The sequence below is a fragment of the Oryctolagus cuniculus genome, chromosome 2, assembly GCF_051225735.1.
Source record: "Oryctolagus cuniculus isolate XC-2025 breed Fujian yellow rabbit chromosome 2, ASM5122573v1, whole genome shotgun sequence".
Classification (NCBI taxonomy): domain Eukaryota; kingdom Metazoa; phylum Chordata; class Mammalia; order Lagomorpha; family Leporidae; genus Oryctolagus; species Oryctolagus cuniculus.
In genome coordinates, this window is record NC_142868.1 from 184282945 (window position 1) to 184302994 (window position 20050).

Sequence of the window (20050 nt, forward strand, 5' to 3'; positions counted from 1 at the left end):
GTGGGTTTAATTTGCGTTGGGGCGAACTGTCAAAAACTTTATGTGGCATTGAGCAAAATCTGAAAACCCATTGATGCTCCTTCCATAAAGAGGTGATCCCTTCTCCTTGAACCTGAGTGGGTGGATGTGTGGCTGTTTAATAGAATGCAGAGGAAGTGACCCTGGGGACTGCTAAGGCTAGGCAGAAAGGACTGTGTGGTTTCTGTCTACTTCTCTTGGAATGTGTATTCTGAGGCCAGATAAGAGTCTGACCACCCAGAGACTACCATCTGGGGCTCTCTTCTGCACCATAGCCCGGCTCCCAGCCAAGAATCAGAGTTATCTGTCCCCATGGGAGTGAGCTGTCTTGGACATCTGGTCCCACCAAGCCTTCACATGATGCAAGCTCACTACCATCTCTACCAGTACAGGGGAGACCTCACATCAGACCATCTGGACAAAGGCTTCCCACATCCCTCACCCATAGATGGTGAGTAAAATAAGATGGTTATTAGGAGTCATTAAATCCTGAGAGTTGCTATGCAGCAATGTTACAGGAACACTTCCTCCACTCCCAGGAGGTGTTTCTCTTGGAAGAATTGAAATAAAGCAGTGAAGTCAAAATTCAGGTAGTGGAGGGAAGATGTTTGGGATGGGTGGGGTTGTAATCAGAGTAGCTGGGACCAGTTGTCTGGCTTTCCTCAGTAGCTCCTGCCTTTTCTCTTTCCTTTTCCTAACTGTGACCTCACAATCGCAATACAAACCACTTCCCATTCTGAACTCTGATACTCTCATCTGCAGACAGGCCTACAAATACCTCTTGGAGTTCCTGTAAGGCTTAGTTGAAGTAACATTCAAGAAATGTTCTAGGGGTAGGCATTGTGATGCAGTGGATTAAGCTGGTGTTTGGGACATCTGCATGCCATATCAGAGTGCTGCTTAGAGTCCTGGATTCTCTGCTCCATATTATCTCCATCCTTACCCTTCCCTGGAAAGCTCAGCACCGATGGGCACATGCACGCTCTGGAGCCGGGCTGTGAAGGCCTTGAATGGGGCAGGCCAGCGCAGCACCTTGTCCCCAGGACAAAGGAGAATGGCGGGAAGGGGCTCCTTCTCCCCCCCTCTCCTGTGCCTTCACTGCCCTTGCTTTCTCATTTCCTCTTCTCTCCCCTCCTGAAAATGATGACAGTATGTTCAAGTTGTGCAAATCAAAGGAATAGATTAGAAACAGGAGAATAAATGTGCTTAGCAGACCCAGGAAATCTCCTGGGGATTGGAATTGATTACCCAGAGTGTAACACAAAATGATCATTTTTCTGCATGTGGTGAACAATGGGAATGAAGTGGAGGGTTTGAAGTACCTGCCCGCTCCAATCCCCCTAATCTGATGGGTTTTCTCAGTGGTGGAATGGAGTCAGGGGGCGAGCAGGCAGGAACCGGGCCACCTCCTGTTGACCTCCTTCTGGAAGGGTTGATGGTAGAGGGAAAAGGGAACCTTTTTCAGCACATAGAACTACCTGGTTTAATTTAACGAGGAGACTCTGGCTGTCCTGCGAGATGCCAGTGCCTTTGGAAGTTGTGTAGATGAAGGGTTTTAGCTTTTACCCAGGAGGTTGCTGAGACCCATAGCATACACCCTGATGTCTCTCCCTGGGGGAGAAAGGACCTCTTCTGCTGCATTCTGTGTGGACCTAACACAACCCATGGTTGCTGGTGAGGGTCGGGGGGAGGTTCCTGGCTTGGACCTTAGCAGGATCCAACAGGACCAAAAGTTACTTCAGTTTTTGGAGAACTCTGATGCCAGGATGGGTGCAGGCTGGACGATGCTTTGTAAGCTAGTGGCTTTAGAGTTGTGTAGCTCTCTTCAGCCTGAGGTGAGAGCAGCCACGGGAACCTGGCTTTATTTAATTCTGGTCTCTTCGAGGTAGGAAGCCACCATTCGTGGTTAAGCCACTTATTCATCTGACCAGAAGATTTCTATCTGCTCTTCTCATTTTCATCTTGAAGGTTAAGATTTATGTCCTTGTACACCCTCAGGGCATATCTAGCCTATCAAGCTTGTGACTTGGGCATTACATATTTTAGCCTTCTAACTTCCCTTGGTCAGGGAAAGTTTGTACAATGCCCAGCTTGCACAACTAGACATGGAAAGGGAAAACCCTAATAATAAACTGAACCAGTATTTTGGATGTGTGCAGGAGCCTGGGTATCTATTTTTGGCTCTTTGGATCCTAAAACTAAGTTTCCATTTTTCTTGAGCAGTGGCTCTCAAACTGGAGCATGCATTAGAATCATCTGGAAGGATTGGGAACCCAGATTGTTAGCTCCCAACCACAGAGTATCTGATTTAATAGATCTGAGGTGGATTCCTAAGAAGTACCCAGGTGATGCTGGTGCTGTTGGCCTGGAACCACACTTCAATAACCACTTCTCTGGAGTCCAGTTCCCTAACCCAGAAGACTCCGTATCCAGATGTTAACTACTTGGTTTTTCTTTAAAATTAAAGACGCTTTCTAATTTGGATACTTTATTTAAAAAAATATGCTTTCTTATTTAGTAGTGCAGGTTGGTCCCCAAATGTATGGTGCCAGAACTTTCTTTTTTTTTTTTAACTTTTATTTAATGAATATAAATTTCCAAAGTACGGCTTATGGATTACAATGGCTTCCCCCCCATAACGTCCCTCCCACCCGGAACCCTCCCCTTTCCCACTCCCTCTCCCCTTCCATTCACATCAAGATTCATTTTCGATTCTCTTAATATACAGAAGATCAGTTTAGTATACATTAAGTAAAGATTTCAACAGTTTGCTCCCACACAGAAACATAAAGTGAAAAATAATAGATGATTTTTTAAATGATGATGAAATCAGATCAGACCTATTGTCATGTTTAATCCCAGTGAGAGTCAAGTTGGGAATTGATAATTTCTTTTTTTTTTTTTTTTTTTTTTTACAGAAGATCAGTTTAGCATGCATTAAGTAAAGATTTCAACAGTTTGCACCCCCATAGAAACACAAAGTGAAATATACTGTTTGAGTACTCGTTATAGCATTAAATCTCAATGTACAGCACATTAAGGACAGAGATCCTACATGAGGAGTAAGTGCACAGTGACTCCTGTTGTTGACTTTACAAATTGACACTCCTGTTTATGGCATCAGTAATCTCCCTATGGTCCAGTCATGAGATTCCAAGGCTATGGAAGCCTTTTGAGTTCTCCGACTCTTATCTTGTTTAGACAAGGTCATAGTCAAAGTGGAGGTTCTCTCCTCCCTTTAGAGAAAGGTACCTCCTTCTTTGAAGACCTGTTCTTTCCACTGGGATCTCACTCACAGAGATCTTCCATTTAGGTTTTTTTTTTTTTTTGCCAGAGTGTCTTGGCTTTCCATGCCTGAAATACTCTCATGGGCTTTTCAGCCAGATCGGAATGCCTTTAGGGCTGATTCTGAGGCCAGAGTGCTATTTAGGACATCTGCCATTCTATGAGTCTGCTGAGTATCTAGCTTCCCACATTGGATCACTCTCCCCTTTATTTATTCTATCGGTTAGTATTAGCAGGTACTAGACTTGTTTATGTGCTCCCTTTGACTCTTAGTCCTTTCATTATGATCAATTGTGAACTGAAATTGATCACTTGGACTAGTGAGATGGCATTGGTACATGCCACCTTGATGGGATTGAATTGGAGTCCCCTGGTATGTTTCTAACTCTACCGTTTGAGGTAAGTCAGCTTGAGCATGTCCCGAATTGCACATCTCTTCCCTCTCTTATTCCCACTCTTATGTTTAACAGGGATCACATTTCAGTTAAATTTCAACACTTAAGAATAACTGTGTATTAATTACAGAATTAAACCAGTCATATTAAGTAGAACAGACAAAAAAAAAACTACTAAGAGGGATAATGTACTAAGTTGATCAAGGATCTAAAACTAATTCCTGGAGCAAGGACAGTCTATTCAATAAATGGTGCTGGGAAAACTGGATTTCCACGTGCAGAAGCATGAAGCAAGACCCCTACCTTACACCTTACACAAAAATCCACTCAACATGGATTAAAGACCTAAATCTACGACCTGACACCATCAAGTTATTAGAGAACATTGGAGAAACCCTTCAAGATATTGGCACAGGCAAAGAGTTTCTGGAAAAGACCCGGGAGGCACAGGCAGTCAAAGCCAAAATCACTATTGGGATTGCATCAAATTGAGAAGTTTCTGTACTGCAAAAGAAACAGGAGAGTGAAGAGACAACCAACAGAATGGGAAAAAATATTTGCAAACTATGCAACAGATAAAGGGTTAATAACCAGAATCTACAAGGAGATCAAGAAACTCCACAAAAACAAAACAAACAACCCACTTAAGAGATGGGCCAAGGACCTCAATAGACATTTTTCAAAAGAGGAAATCCAAATGGCCAACAGGCACATGAAAAAATGTTCAAGATCACTAGCAATCAGGGAAATGCAAATCAAAACCACAATGAGGTTTCACCTCACCCCGGTTAGAATGGCTCACATACAGAAATCTACCAACAACAGATGCTGGCGAGGATGTGGGGAAAAAGGGACACTAACCCACTGTTGGTGGGAATGCAAACTGGTCAAGCCACTATGGAAGTCAATCTGGAGATTCCTCAGAAACCTGAAGATAACCCTGCTGTTCGACCCAGCCGTCCCACTCCTTGGAATTTACCCAAAGGAATTTAAATTGGCAAACAAAAAAGCGGTCTGCACCCTAATGTTTATTGCAGCACAATTCACAATAGCCAAGACCTGGAACCAACCTAAATGCCCATCAACGGTAGACTGGATAAAGAAATTATGGGATATGTACTCTATAGAATACTATACCGCAGTAAGAAACAACGAAATCCAGTCATTTGCAACAAAATGGAGGAAGCTGCAACACATCATGCTGAGTGAAATAAGCCAGTCCCAAAGGGACAAATACCATATGTTCTCCCTGATCGGTGACAACTGACTGAACACCAAAAAGGAAACTTGTTGAAGTGAAATGGACACTATGAGAAACGGTGACTTGATCAGCATAGCCCTGACTGTTAATGGTGCCAGAACTTTCTGGAAATGGTTTTCTTCTATCACTTTTCCAAGCAGTTCCCTGTACTCTGGGATCCCATAGATGTGTTTGGAGTCTCTAGTGTCTCAACCAACACAGCCAATGTTACGGAAGAGTGGAACTAATTCTCCCTTTCCAAACCTTACACCCCATTTGCATTCTTCCCTAGACTTATTTCTTCTTGAACTCAAACATCTTCGTGGTTTCAATCTAGAGTTCTATTTTTCTAATGGTCTGCAGAAAATATGGTCGGTGTTTTCTGTTACTCAAGTGTAAAGGAAACCTATAAAACACAAAACTCATATGGTAGGCAATTGTGCATGTGTAGATCAGTACTCAGACAACCTGAACCATACACGTGCATGCACACACAGCCCTGCTTCTTTGGAGACATCTCTGAGTCAGGTCGAATGAATAATGGGCTGTCTGGGTATCCACGGCTGAGCCAGTGAAGTTTGGCCTCACTGGGATTTGGTTATCAGCATTATAACGCTCCCCCTGGGTCATCCAGGAGTGACACTGGGACACTCATTTTTGGGGCATTTGGAGTTTCAGCCTCCTCTGTGGTCTTGGCAATGGCTTGGCTTTCAGATGTGCATGGCTTTTCCCCTGACCCCTGCAGAATCACAGGACATTTTCTAAATGGTTGACCACCAAGTCACCACTTCTTGTTAGTGGTGGCAATTGCTTGATCTGTGCGGAAAAACTGTCCTTCTTAGTTTCTCAATCTGTCACCTGTGCAGTGATTTATTACCTTCCAAAGCTGCAGTAATTGTATAATGATGCAAAAATAATGACAAGCCATTCTGATAAACTTTATTACCTGTAGCATCTTGTATTCAAACTGCATTCCAGCATAGGCTATAAGATTACAGAGCACACCCGTGTGGCTAGCAGCCAGCAGGGAGGCTGGCTTCTCAGACTTGAGAAGAAAGGAGAAAAAGAAAGGGGTTCAAACTTCCTAAATGGAGGCTGAGAGAAATTGGGCTTAGCTGAGTTGATTCCATTTGGAGCACCTATGTTAAATGGGATCACCTTCATTTTTAATCCAGAGAATTCTGTATTTACTTACTTGACTACTGTATTTTATTAAAGGTTTATTTATTTAATGATTTTACTTATTTATTTGAGAGTTACAGAGAGAGGGAGAGATAGCGATAGAGATCTTCCATCCATTGAGCCCAAATGGGCTCAATAGCTGGAGCTGCGCCGATCCGAAGCCAGGAGCCAGGAGCTTCCTCCAGGATTTTCACGTAGGTGCAGGGGCCCGAGCTCTTGGGCCATCTCCTACTGCTTTCCCAGGCCATATGGGATAATGGTGCTGCAAACAGAGGCTCAGCCCACTACCCACAGTGCCAGCCTCTATTTATTTATTTGAAAGGCAGAGGCAGAGTCACACACACACACACACACACACACACACACAGAGTGAGTGAGAGCAAGAGCATGCTCTTCTGTCCACTTGTTCATTTTCCAAAGGAATACAGCTGGAGTTGGAGCCGGGCCAACCACAACCAAGAGCCAGGAACTCCATCTGGGTCTCCCATGTGAGTGGTAGGGGCCCAAGTACTTAAGCCATATCAGTTGCTTGCCCAGGTACATTAGTAGGAAGCTGGATCGGAAGCCAAACAGCTGGTGGGACTTGAACCAGCACTCTAATAGGGGAGCTGACATCACTAGTGGCAGCTTAACTGGCTGCACCACAGTAGCAACCTCTAGTTGACTATGTTAAATTATGAATACAGAATTAGCTCTTAAAATCATTAATAAAATATATGTTCCTGTTAATATATACACATGTATAGTGCAGCTGAATCCCCATTTCTATTTTTTCTACCCATCTTCTGAGCATCTCCTTTTTGTCAAATGTCTGATTATGTCCTCAGTGTTCTCACAGGCTCAGCTGTAACTTGGCTTGAGCTGAGAGGTAAGGCACTATATGGTGCGTTCTAGTGCTGTGGGTATAAAGGACTTGGGAAGGCTGAGTTATGAAATAACTTTCAGATTTGCTTTTCATTTTGGAGAAATCTATGACATTAAAAAGCCCTTCGTGTGGAATTGAGAACTGAGAGACAGAATTGTAGTCAAGAGTGTCTGATTAGAGCTTCTTTCAGTAACAAGAGCTTGCCTGATTTGGGGCTGTAGTGAGGGGTGGTCTATTATTTTCCTGAACCAAAGAGTAATGAGGCCCCTCCGACAGTTGGCTGAGGGAGCAATGATAATGGATGGGAGCCCTGAGTTCTCTGCCCTCTGTTTCATGGTGGTCTGTTAGTGACTGCAGGCTATCCCTGTTTCTTTAATGATGCATTCTCTTGGGGTTGCATCAGTGGGTTTGGACCAGGTCTGTGTCCTGAGCATGGGGCCTGAGAAGGACTAAAGTCGAGTACTGACCAATGTCCATTTTCCTCATCTGCAAAACCTCATAGTTGGACTACATTTCCCAGCCTCCTTTACAGTCAGATGGGACCATGTGACTTGTGGTAACCAATGGAATGCAGGCATTTTTAGAACTGGTCATGAAATCTCCCTAGCACTATCTTCCCTTTCTGTCTTCCCACCACCTGCCAGTGGAGGATGCCAAAGCAGCAAGACCAAAGGAACCAAAGGAACCACAGGTAGAAGCTGCTTTAGGGGTTTGGATCACTGCCTGGAGGAGGGATTGTGATGTGGCTGGGAACCTTGAGATTTCAGAGTGGATTCATAGCACAGCACCCGGCACCGTATTCTGATATCCTCCCTCTGAGAGCTGTAGGAGAGGTCAGTCCTCTGCCCAAAGTGTTCTTGTGGAAGAGGTTAGTCCATCTGCTGCATCTCAGATTCCTGCAAAGAGGTCAGGGTCTTTCTGGTTGGTGATGACTGTGTTTTCCTCCTCTGAGTCTTTAAAATTGGAAAGCATATCAGGGTGAAAGTCAAATAGTCCAAACTCTGAGACTGGCACGGCCCCTTGAGGGGACACTGTGATTTCAAGGCCAGGACAAGTTTTCTTAATCTCATGCTGCTGACACCTGTGCTTCATGGTTCTTTGTCTCATCTGGGTTTCTCTTTGCACTGTAAGGAGTTTAGCAGCATCCCTGCACCCAAGACCCAGCTGTGACAATCAAACATATCCAAAGACATCTATAATTGTTTCTTGGGGGGCCAGAACCTCTGTTAGTTGAGAATTGATGGACTAGAGAAAAAAGTCTCAAGAGCATGGATTTTCTTCTTTTCAGGAATGCTTTCCTGTTTGTTATCTATACTTCATGCTTTGCCTTGAAATGCTGCTTGCCTCCTTGTAGCACACGAAGACCAAAGCCATGTGTTCTGGCATTCAGGGCTCCCCTGTGAGAGGGAATGTGTTTCTTTCACCAGTTTTCCACTTTCCTCCATATAATTATCTGTTTCTGCAAATCAAACTGACCCAAAAATTTGTGGCTTAGCAATAATTGTAGTTCCTGGGGGTCAGATTTCTGGAGTGGTTTGCTGGGCACTTCTGGCTCAGGTTTCTCAGGTGGTTTCAAGATGTTGGCAGGGACTGGATTCGTCTGAAAGCTGGGTTGGGGCTGGAAATGTGTTTCCAAGATGGCGTCCTCTTGTGACTGCTGTCAGGAGGCCTCAGTCCTCCACCACATAGTCTTCCTCACAGGCTGCTTGAGGGTCCTCACAAGATGGCAGCCAACTTCCTGAAGGCAGGGGATCCAAGAGGAAGTGAGAGAAGACAAGGAAGGGGCTTCAGTGAGCTGGATAGCTTTGTCCCAGGAGTGCCACACCACCACTTCTGCTTCATTCTGTGCACCAGGTGAGAGTCACCAGGTTCAGCCATATTCAAGAAAAGTAGTAGAAGATGGCCCAAGTTCTAGTGCCCCTGCCACCCATGTAGGAGACCAGGATGGAGTTCTAAGCTGCTGGCTTCAACCTGGCCCCAGCCCTGGCCATTGGAGCTATTTGGGGAGTGAACCAGCAGATGGAAACTCTCTGTTTCCAACTTTAACTCTGCCTTTCAAATAAGTAAATTTTTTAAAAGATTTAAGCATCTGTTTATTATGTCAGCTAACATAACTTAGCCAATATATTCACCTTCTGCTGGACAACTCTGGGAAAATGACTTACCCATCCTTACTGTAGTTTCTTCATTTATAAACTGGAAAAATAGGAGTTGTGACATTTTAAGTTGGTAACAATAGTTTTTTTTTTTTTTGGATAGGCAGAGTTAGTGAGAGGGAGACAGATATAGACAGTGAGAGAGAGACAGAGAGAAAGGTCTTCCTTCCGTTGGTTCACTCCCCTAATGGCCACCACAGCCGGCACTACGCTGATCTGAAGCCAGGAGCCAGGTGCTTCCTCCCAGTCTCCCCTATGGGTGCAGGGACCCAAGCACTTGGGCCATCCTCCACTGCCCTCCCAGGCCACAGCAGGGAGCTGGACTGGAAGAGGAGCAACCGGGACTAGAACCCGGTGTGCCGGCGCCGGCTGATAACAATAGAGTCTTAATAATACCTTCAAATGGTATCTGTGCCACAGTATGTGCTCAGTTATGTTACCTAGCTTTTTTCTTCTGATTATTAATTAGAATGAAACACTCTGTTGTGCAGGAAAGAACTTTTAGCTTCCCACCAGTTTCTCCTTCCGATTTACATAGACTTGCTGAGGCCCAGCTGGGGCCCAGTGGAAGGAAAACCCAGAAGGATGGCGGGTGGGGCTGGGTTCTGTAATTGCCCTCCGTGAATGAGGGTTGTTTCTGGCCATGAGCTTCAGCGGTCGCATTCACTGGGCAGAGCCTTCTGGTGGCCGGATTGCGCTCACCCAGGGCCCTGGGGGACAGCTAGTCTCCCTGAGGCTGGCAGGTGCACAACTGTGCAGCCACTCAGGGCTCAGTGTCCCTGAAAGCCACTCCGTGGCCTTTGCCTCGTGTTGCCTGCATGCCCCAGGCTTTCGGTTCTTGCTCAGCTCAGCTCAGCCCTAGAGCAGGAGGAGTACCGCCCCCAACTCCTTCCCAACAACTGCCATTTGTGCTTGGCTCCGTCCATTTGTTTGTCTTCCTTGCAAGATGGTGGAGCAGCCAGCTTTGTTTCAGCGGCTGAGCTGGGGATGGCAGTGGGTGCTGGGGAGGGAGAAGTTTACTGAGATTTTTGCATCGCAGTCCATTTTCCACTGACTCCCATTTTCCTCTTTGGCTGTGGCCGGCGCTGCTGAGGGCATTCGTAACCGTCCTAGCGGCATTATTGAGCTGGGAGCTGCACGTGGCCAAGTGTTTGCTACCTCAACATTTTGGCTACATGTGAGCAGGCTGGGGATTTTCTGAGGTCAGCCGCGGTCGTGTGATCAATACAGCATTTCAGAGAAAACTCCATTTTCGCCTGCAGCAAATTCCCAGCGTTGCTTTGCCTTTGTAAACAGCATCTTAAGCAATGCTGATTGTAAATCATCTCCCGGCACCTCCGCTCCCCTCATGCCAGTGTTTCCCCGAGCTGGTCTGAAGGTGGGGTGGGGGGAGAAGACCCTGAAGCCCAAGGGGTGAGGTGGCCTCGCCCGAGGGCACAGTGAGTGCGGGGTGGGGGGGGGCAGGCTAGGATCCCAGTTTTCCTGCTTCTGGCCCTGCCCTGCGTGTTCCGCAGGGCCTCAGTTAGCCCCAGGCCTAGAAGCTTCCTTGACCTGGATCTGCCCCCATCTGATGACACTAAGGGGTGGGCGGGCTGCAGGCAGCCACGCGTCCATTCGCCTGCATGCTCACCGCGCCGCTGTCTGGGCAGGCTGGCGGGTGGTCACATTTTCCTCCAGACCTTAATTACCTGAGAGGAAAAGAACATTCTGTTGTAAGTCCATTGAACCGGCCTCGCAGCAGCCTGCAGGCAGATGGAAGCTGATGATGGGTCTTGCCCAGGAAGGAAAAAAGCCAGGCGTGAATGGCCCAGTGAGGCCTGACCTCATGCCCCTGCGTGGGTCTGGAGTCCCGGCCCCAAGGCCTCTCATCGACCCCCCGGGAGAGGCGCCTTCCGAGCTGCAGTCAGTGTGGCAGAGGCCAGCACTCATCTGCACCGCGTGATGCTGAGGAGAGGCCGCTCCTGGGAAGGCTAGCGCGACAGGGAGCTGAGAGCAGGTCACAATCCCAGGAACCAGCCGCAGGAGAGAGCAGCAGGGCTGAGGGGCTCCCGGGGTCCCCTTGCCCAGCCCTGAGAGACACCCCTGGGACAGCCTGCATATTCCTGCACTGCCAAGGCTTTCCCCAAGGCCATGGCTCCTTATGCACCCAGCTAGAACGTGGACCCAGCTTTGTTTAGTACCTGACATGGCTGTGTCCCTTAGCCCAAGCTACCATGTCACCGTCTGTGAATGGCAGAGAGGAGTGGCTCAGTAGCACATACAGGGGGTGAGCAGAGGGGAGGCACTGCTGCTAACCCAGTGGGCAGAGCGACGACAGGGGAGGGAGGCATGGAGAATAGGCAGGAAAGAGCGCTCTATCAACCCAGGAACTAAGATCAAGGACCTAGAATGACTGGATTCACTTAGGCTTCAGTCCATGCTGCAGCCAGTACTTAGCCTTGCAAAAACCAATCAAGTTTTCAGGTGTTTGATGACCCGATTGGTAACTTCTTGATAGCTTCCAGCAGCCCAGAGCAGGCACGTTTACACCATGGGCATTGGCAATGCCTCCAGGAGCCAGGTGTTAAACCTTTACCAGCACAGTCCTGGGTGCCGGTGAGTGAGTTTTCTTAGCTTGAGGCTACACAGCCCCAGATTTCACTAAGCCTTACTTGCTTCCTATCAGTGACCCCCAGGCAATGCAACTCCAGCTTTGGCTGCCCTGAATTCACTTCTGCCTGCTCTCACAGGTGACTGGCAGGCTGCAGAGGTCTGCCCCATAGGGTGGGAACTCTGTCCTCCCAGTTAGGGAGAGGCCCCCACCACGCTTCAGGCGATGGCTGCTCTCCCTCTTGGTGCTGCTTGTCAGAGCTGGGCTGAGCTGCTCTGACCTCCAGCCTCTCTTGTTTCTTCCTCCCCTGCACGTGTTTCTGCCACCTAGTCCTAAAGCTGATGACCACCCTCAGGGTGCAGGTGCCCTTCTGTGACTGATGGAGCTGCCGTGCAGGTATATGGATATCAAAGGTGGTTTTACTGTGTTTGACATGAGTGCCAAGTAGGAAAAATATTTTCTGGATATAGTCTGCCTTTTGCATGAGTTTCCTATGGGGAGTCTAACACAGTGGCCCCCAGATGGCAGGCCTGAAACAATGGAAAACTTACTGTCTAGCTATTGTGGAGCCCATCCCAGAAATCCAGCATCCAGCTGTTAGCAGGGTTGGTCTCTTCTTGGGGCTGTGGGAGAGTCTGTTCCACACCTCTGCCCCGGGGTCTGGCAATTTGTTGGCAGTCCTGGGCTTTCCGTGGCTTGTTAAAAATTTACCTCCTTCTCTGTCCTCATCAGAACATGCCATCCTCCCTGTGTACATGTGTTTGGGTCTGGATTCCACCTTTTTATAGGACCCCAGTCATCTTGGATGACAGCCCACGCTAATGACCTCATCTGAATGACGACGTTGTCCATGATCCTATTTCCAAATAAGGTCGCATTCCGAGGCCTCCAGCATGGGTTTGGGGGAGGGCCACAGTTCAACCTGTAATGGACTTGTTCGTGTTGGCTCTCAAATGGAGAAAAACCACTTAATGGAACAATCTTTTTTTTTTTCTCCTGTCTTGTTATAAATCTTGTTTTTGTCTCACTGCAACTTCTGATGCGAATGAGACAGACAAGTGCTCTCCATGCTGAGCTGATTTTGTCTCCTCTTTGCTGTGTAAAGCAACTCCCTGGCTCACGTGGGTCTTGTCTTCCTGTGTCCCCTAAGGGCTCTCCTCCTGTTTCCTGGACATGGCAAAGCCGTGTGCCTGGACCAAGCTTTTCCTTCCCAGTGATCTCAGCGGTTGCTCCCTCAGACCCTGGGGCTTTGTTCCCCAGCGGGCTTCACTTGGATTCTCCGGCTCTGCCTTTTCTGGGCCCTGCCGGCAGAGCGCGAGCACTGGTGAGATGGACTGGTTAGTTCTACCCAAACCAGGGAAACGGGTGCTCCTGCTCCCTGGGCTGTTGGAAGCTTTGCTTTCAGCGGTGTGCTTCCATTCGAGCAAACCTGTCCCAGGCTGGGAGGGGCGTGGCTGCCCATAGAATAGCACAGGAGGGTTGATTGAGCCATAGTCCTGCCTGTTCCCTTCGTGGAGAGGTCACGGGAGAGGCGGGACCTGGGGAAGGAGTGGGGACAGGACCCTGTGGGAGCAGCTGCTTGGCTGCCAGGAGCTGCTTCCCTGGCGCACATTGCAAGGTGCCCCTCTCAGAGACATGCCTCTTCAGCCTTGTGGGACCCTCTGTGCCCATATTCACTGGCAGGTGCCGCTCCTTCCAGGATGGAAGCTGAAGGGGCCCTGGGCTGACTGCTGAAGCTCAAACTGGTCTTCTGAACTCCCAGACAGGGTGTTTCCACGCCATCGCATCTGAGTCACCTGTTTCTGCATTCACCTGAGGACAAGGTTGGCTATACAGGGGTGGAATGGGAGGGAGAGGAGAATGTTCTGGGAAAGAAACAAAGGGCCGGATGTCAAAGTTGGTAGGGAGTGTGGTGAGACACAGGTATGGGAAGGTGGATCTGGCTGTGAAGGTGGATCACCCCTCCAGGGTAGGGTGAAAAGTGTGCTGTAGAGTAATGTATGGCACTTGTGGCTGAGAAAACCAGGTTTATCCTGAGGGCACTGAATTAAGGGTGATGTGCACGATCTCTCTGAAGTCATGTGGAGAGTGATTTGGGTGGAAAAATCACAGTCAAATGTGACTTCAGCGGTTGGTGCACTAATTCAACCGTTCACTCACTCACTCATCAGCTCCTGTCTCCTGTCTGCATTTGTGGGGAGCAAGTTTGGAGAGGTGGCCTCCTCTTAACACCTGGTGGAGGCTGCTCTTTCTTCCGTGTCCTGGAGATGAGGCAGCCCTGGGCTGGCCTTGCTCCAGGCTGAGTCTTGTGCATTTCTCTCATTCTGAAAAAAAAAAAAATACTGGGAGATTAGGAGGCTTTCAGCTGTGTTTTCTGCCTCACAAGGGGAGCTTTGTTGGAAGAAGTTTCAGAGTGCAAAAGTCGGACTGAATACAATGGAGACACAAAATGAAATTGCTCTTTACAAGAAATACAGGTTCAATAAAACGGAAGTACACTTGTTTTAGTGCTGCAAATGTCCCGAGGATTTTTAAAGGCTACTGAGTAGGTTAAGTGAAAGTGGAATTAGGAAAGGAGAGCAGGAAGGCGGGTCAGAGAGGCATGTGGGCTCACAGGTGCGTCCCCACCTGTGGGATTGCGAAGCATGTGTTGTAAAGACTTAACAGAAGGTCAGCACGTGGGGTAGAAGCTACAGTGGAGCTGGAGCCCGGCCCCATCTTTGCCCGTCTCAGTTCTCTCTGCACCTGTCTTCTCAGCCCTGCCTCTATACTGACCACAACACAGCCACGTGTTCAGGCCCCCTGCCTGGGAGGTTGGGACACCCCATTTGTTCTTGTGGTTAGAGACCAGGGGAGAGAGAGGAGTGAAAACAGAAGCCTCCGCACACTGCAAAATGGGAGGGTCCCTGGCTGGAGTCTTTCTGGGACCTGGGTGAGTCCTTTGTTACAAGAGGCATGGGTCAAGAGGCATTCCTTAGGTGTTTACTGCATTTGCACATTACGTACCGGCTAGGCTGACAACCAAGACGGGAGCTGCAAAAGGGCAGTTTTCAGGGGTAGAACATTTTGTTTGATTTGCATGGTGCACTCATTTATTTTAGTATAATCCTTTAGATGGAGCCAGCCCTTGCCTGCTAACACCCAGCTGTTGCTCTGCTTGCAATTCATGTGAGGAGCAGAGACCCACGTATATGAAAGGGCTGTGTCTCTTCCATTCAAGGTGTGAGTCAAGGCTCTGGGCACAGAGTGTCTGGGATGGCAGGTGCCTGGGAGAGCCGCGGGGAGTAGCTGGGAGGCTTTGAGGCTGTGCGTTTGCTCTCTGAAGTCAAAATGGTTAAAGCACCATTGAACTTGTGCCTGACGCAGCTTCTATTTGTGAGAGCTTTTTGGACTTTGGTCCCCAGACAAGTTGGAGTTTAGAGAAAATCAGTGATTGGAATGACTAAAGAGGATGCTTTCAAAATGAATTTCCAGTGTTGGGTGTAAATTGAGATGAGGCAGGGGCGGAGACCAATTACTCAGCCTGAGATTCTCTTCCGAGCTGACTTCATCCTTCCTCTGATTCATCGGCAGCCTGCACCTAGGCTGCAGAGACAGGAGCTGGAACCCTGAGCAGTTTGCTGGGTCTTACATTTCCTGCTTATGGGTCCTTGTGTCCTTTCCTTAACTCACTCAATTCATTCAACAAAGGTCTGGTGAGCACCTACTATGTGCCTGGCACTGTCCTAGATGCTGGGCATACTGCAGTGAATGAAAAGAAACACAAACAGTTCTTTCCCTGATAGAACTTACATTCTAATGTGTGGATGGATGAGGATGGGGATATGGATAATAAAATAAATTAGTAAATTCTGTGGTATGTTGGAAGAAGATCGAATTCTATGGGAATGGGATACTGCGTACTATGGAGTGGGTGGGGGGGTGACAATGTTAAAAAGGGTGATCAGGGAAGATCTTGCTTCAGTGGCTTTGCTGTGGGGGAGAGGTAAGGGATAGTAGTGTAGATTTGGGGGAGGGGGATATTCCAGGCAGAGGGATGAATCAGTGCAAAGACTCTGAGGTAGGAACAGGTCTTCTGTGTCTGAAGTAGGCAGCAGGTAGAGAAAAGGATGGGGCGATGTGCAGAATGGGAGGGTGGCTGGAGGGAGCCTCAGGCTTCCACTGTGAAGGAACCACTTCGGGGCTTTGAGCAGGGGCATGTCACAGGCCAGCTTAGCTTTCAGGAGGGTCATCCTTGCAGATGGTAGGGAGCAGGGGCAGAAGCAAGGATTCTGTTTGGAGCCTGTCACAGTGAGATAGGTGAGATTTGAGGAGCGTTTGGGCCATTGTGATACAGTGGCCATGGGAAGAAGTAGCAGCTGGATCACGGGTAGGTGTGAAGGCAGAGGAATCATAGTCCCTGTGAAGGTAGGGCAGGTTGGACGTGGATTCTGCCCGCTAGGTGCACCACTTACAGAGTCATCTCATGTGTCCTTTGGCATCTTGATGAAGAAGCTGTGGCTTTTCCAGGGTACAGAGTTTGCTGCCCAAGTAAGGGAACCCCTGGCCCCTCCAGCTTATGAAGAGTGGACGTGAGCAGCCCATGGCCATGAAACCCCACACCTTTCCCAATTGGAGGAGGATCCAAAGATTTGGGGTCCTGTAGATGCTCTGCCTGGATGAGATCAGCTGTGACTCAGCTGGGCGTGGCTGAGGATGGAGCCTCTCTGGCGCCCTGGAGGTCTCCGTGCATCCTCATGTAGGGTGGGGCTGCAGATAGGGGTGCTCCTCTGGGCCTTCCTTCCCTCCCCACCCACCCGTGCTGTGCCCTCCCTCTGCAACTGGCCCGGAGCAGGAGCCTCTCAGCCCTGCTTCATTCTTTCACCAGAGCCCAAACCACGTGAAACTAAATTCTATTTCCGAAAATGAACAATCGGCCCAAGGAATGAGAAGGCTGATTTGGGTCCACATTCCAAAGGTACATACATATGCAACAGGAAGTTGAGTGCATTTTCCTGTTGGTCCAGAATTGGTGGCCAGGGCAAAAACTGAGGTCAAAGACATGCTAAGTCTCGTGCCTGCTAGAGAGACTGTTGACACTTGGGCCAGCACTGGTCCTGTTGTCACCGCTCTGCTCCCAGCATCTCCTCAGTTTACGGATGGAGGGGATGGCACGGGAGAAAAACGATGCTGGAGCCGTTATAGCACAGGGTTCGCAGAGAGAGCTGAATGCCTCACTTCCACCTTCAGTGCCTGAGTTAAGAAAAGGCTCGGCTGGCGCCGCAGCTCACTAGGCTAATCCTCTACCTTGCGGCGCCGGCACACCAGGTTCTAGTCCTGGTCGGGGCGCCGGATTCTGTCCCAGTTGCCCCTCTTCCAGGCCAGCTCTCTGCTGAGGCCCGGGAGTGCAGTGGAGGATGGCCCAAGTGCTTGGGCCCTGCACCCCATGGGAGACCAGGAGGAAGCACCTGGCTCCTGCCTTCGGATCAGCGCGGTGCGCCGGCTGCAGCGTGCTGGCCGCGGCGGCCATCGGAGGGTGAACCAACGGCAAAGGAAGACCTTTCTCTCTGTCTCTCTCCCACTGTCCACTCTGCCTGTCAAAAAAAAAAAAAAAATTAAAAAAAAAAAAAGGCTCAAGACAATCAAAGTACCTCCACCCAGAAGGAGCAGCTCTGTTCTACCTCCCATACCAAATGTCTGCTGAGATCGCCGACTTCCTCATGTAGACCTACGCTTGGAAGAACCTAGAGGGCACAGTCAGGCAGAGAGGGCAAATGAACACACAGTGGGCGGAGAACAGGCACCTGGGGGTTGGAAGGCAGCCCAAGTTTTCTGTGGGTCTGGTGGACAATGTAAAGGGTGGTCTTGGGGTGTGCTGCCCATTGGGGCATCTTCTGGACCCCAGCAGAAGAGGACTGGCGCATACTGTGGTGCAATAAGAGATAAAAGCTGAAGTTGGTTCTTTTAGGGAAGTGAGGAAGGGGTGGGAGGGGAGAGTCCTGCCTACAGGCTTGCTGGTGGGAGCTGAGGCTGCCCACAGAGGTCAGTAGCTTTCATTCCTCTCCTTTCTTCTTCACGCCCTATCACCAGAGGAGCTAAGCCTTGAGAGGTTGGGTGGCCTGAGGGACCAGAGCCCTCCCCACCCTGGGGAGCTGTTAGGGTCTTCATCAGTCTTGATGGGGGAAGCAGGTAGGGAGCAGAAGAGATTTAAATTGATCAGAAAGTTATGATGGGGATGAGGGATGAGATGATGTTTGAGTAAAGGCAGTGAGTCGAGAAGTCTCCTGTTTACATGCACCGTAAGGAGATGGATTTCATAGCATTATTGAAATGGAATTAAAACCAGAAATGTAGGGCATTCCAACTAGCCCAGCCCTGCCAGTGAGCACACGGCCCCCCCAGCCCCACCCAGGCTTCTCATCTGAGTGGTTCACATGGCGCCCTTGCAGGGGACATAGCTGCAGTGAAGATTCGATGTCACCCAAATTGCACAAACTGGCAGAGATGGTCTTCAAAAACACCAGGAGAGTGCTGACGGCTGGGTTAAATTAATGAATGAAGTGTACAAAACAAAGGAAATCTAAAGAAGACCTTCGGAAGCAGCTTGGAACTGGAACAACCCCAAGAGGAATCGGGCAGCTACCACCTCCCAGGACCTGATGCCCTTAGGAGAATCTCCCTGGGAGACTCTCTTGACTGTGAACTTTATGGGATTTTGAGCACGATGACCGGCAGTGGAGGCAGCCTCTGGCATCAGGGACATTCCCAAAGATCTGAGAATTGGCTGTGATAAGATCTTAGTGTGTAACCCTTCCTGTAACAGTATTGAGGGATTGTTTTGTTTTTTTTTTAAAATGAAACGCCACATTTTAAATTCCCAAGTTCCCCTCCTTCCTAACTGAGTGACTGGATTCTTGGCGTCTTCTGTGTTTTGGCCCTAGCACACATAGTTTTAGATGTCCGTAACCGTAGTGCAGACACAATGTTGGGCTCTTTTTAGTTGTAAACATAGACTTCCAATTACTGCTTTTCATAAATACAGGCTCTCTATTGTGAATGCCAGGCACAGTGAGCTGTGCTCATATGGCTCTGAGTACTTTTGAGGTTATAAATGCTACTGCAGTGGATACCTTCAGACACAGGGCGTCTCCCTCCTTGGAATAACATTAGGAAGATGACTGCTCAGAGGTGGTACCACAGAGTCAAGTGGGTGATGTCGCCTCTGGTGGCACTTTCCTGAGATGGTCCTGACTCATGCTGTGTGTCGTGGGGCAGGGGTGACTCTGCAGGTGTGCACGGGAGCCCTGGGGTAGCACCTTATGGGCAGAGACTCACTTTCCTCACAGGACAGGGTAAGCTTTGAAGGAACTCTTTAGGATCAAGTATGTGGGGCTGCATGAGGTTGAATTTTCATTTCTATTGTAGGGCATTTATTCATCTCTCCTTCCCACCCGTGATCAATTAGGGTTATATACAAAGAGTAGCCCGCCACAAAACCCAGTGGTCCCACATCTCGGTCAGATGGAGCCCAAGTCATTCCTTCACTTCAAATCTTGATTAAGAAATGATTCCTGTACCTGGACCCACGGAAGGTCTCTCGGAGGAGAGCAAAGGTGGGGTCACACCCTTTCATCACGTGTCTTCTCTGCACTCTGTGAGCTGAGCCCTCGCAGTCTTCTTCATCAGCCACATTGGGGTACTGACTCCAAGTCAGGCACTTTCTGAATCTTTCCCTCTCTCATTTTTTTTTTTACAGGCAGAGTTAGACAGTGAGAGAGAGGGAGAGAGACGGAGAGAAAGGTCTTCCTTTGACCGTTGGTTCACCCCCCAAGTGGCCGCTACGGCTGGCGCATTGCGGCTGGCACGCTGCGCCGATCTGAAGCCAGGAGCCAGGTGCTTCTCCTGGTCTCCCATGTGGGTGCAGGGACCAAGCACTTGGGCCATCCTCCACTGCACTCCCTGGCCACAGCAGAGAGCTGGACTGGAAGAGGAGCAACCGGGACAGAACTGGCGCCCCAACCGGGACTAGAACCTGGGGTGCCGGCACCGCAGGCAGAGGATTAGCCTAGTGAGCGCTGGCCTCTTTCCCTCTCATTTAACTTTCACTGTAATCCCATGAGGCAGGTGATGAGATTCCCATATGTATGGAGGAAACAGGCCCAGGAGTTAAGTGACTTTCCCAAGCATATGATATTAAAATGTGGCCATATTGGGCGCCAAAGTGGAAGGTGGATGAAGACAGAGCCCCCAGCACTAAGTTGTTGATGTCGTGTGTGCATGTATGAGGCCGTTAGACCAATAAACAGATTAAAGCAGATCTGGTGGTGGTACTGAAAGTGA

The 20050-nt window shown here is 49.0% G+C and overlaps 1 long non-coding RNA gene across 6 annotated transcripts in view; it reads left to right on the forward strand.

The window, feature by feature from the left end:
* Window positions 1-11706: 11706 nt before the first annotated feature.
* LOC103347828 (uncharacterized) overlaps window positions 11707-20050 on the forward strand; it is a 227207-nt gene continuing 218863 nt past the window's right edge. Inside the window, exons 1-2 of one of the 6 annotated variants that reach the window (XR_016230511.1) lie at window positions 11707-12127; window positions 13431-13554. This is a non-coding gene — a long non-coding RNA (uncharacterized LOC103347828). Of the gene's footprint in view, window positions 12128-12362; window positions 13069-13414; window positions 13555-20050 lie in introns of those variants that run through there. The other 5 variants (XR_016230510.1, XR_016230509.1, XR_016230507.1 and 2 more) reach the window with 5 other exon arrangements.